The sequence below is a fragment of the Arachis ipaensis genome, chromosome B2, assembly GCF_059453495.1.
Source record: "Arachis ipaensis isolate K30076 ecotype BB chromosome B2, ASM5945349v1, whole genome shotgun sequence".
Taxonomy (NCBI): Eukaryota; Viridiplantae; Streptophyta; class Magnoliopsida; order Fabales; family Fabaceae; genus Arachis; species Arachis ipaensis.
Window position 1 is genome coordinate 106,932,499 of NC_142437.1, and position 965 is coordinate 106,933,463.

Sequence of the window (965 nt, forward strand, 5' to 3'; positions counted from 1 at the left end):
AAATGAAGAGCATAACATAAAAGAGAGATTGGTGGAGAATGAGGGAAGTTGCTTTGTATTGGAACAATTGGAGGAAGCTATGATTATTGAAGAAAGGGAAGAATTGGTTGAAGACTTAGGAGATGCGGAGCCTCCATGGGAATCTAGAATTGAAGAAAACCCCTCCAAGATGATTGAAATTGATGCTAGGAAGGAAAGTGCACACTTTCCAAGACATATTCCATATGAAGATTTGGATGGGATAGAGCAAGAAGTGAGTTCCCTTGGTGATGAAGATCAAGCATCAAACCTTAGTGGTGAAGAATCCTTTGAGCATGAAGAACCTTCTCCCAACAAGATGGAAAGCAATGTGGAGGTAAATTTTTCTTACCCTCCCATTTATGACTTGAGTAGGAGAAAAGGTTTATATAAAATTGTTGAACAAAGGATTATAATTGAGAAGTCTTGTGAAGAGGTGGAAATCCTTAGAAAAAGGAGGATGGGAATTGAATACGCTTTATCAAAACTCTTGGAGTTGTCTTTGCCTAGGTTGCCATCTACTCCTTCATTTGAGTGGGTGAAATTTATTTCTATTAGCTTTATTATCCCACTTGAATATGGTTTGCTTGAAACGGATGGCCAACTTAGGGAGCTTTGTGGGATGAAGCGTAAACGAAAAATGTTTCGTGGTTGGCGTTGCAAATCAAGGCTCATTATGGTTGATGCATCAAACATGAGATATAACGGTTGGAATAGTGCTCAATTAGATGGGTCTAGGAGGATTGTTGGCCACTATATAGAGAATGCACCTCACTCACCACCCGGTTGGACTAATAATGATGATCAACCTCAAGACGGGTGTGAAAACAAAGTGTGGGATCCCGGATTACAAGAAGAGGATCAACTTTGGGAGCCCCAAGCTTGTGAAGAACTCCATCAAGACTTGGCTCAATCCATGAAGAATCTTGGGGCACAATGGAGAACCA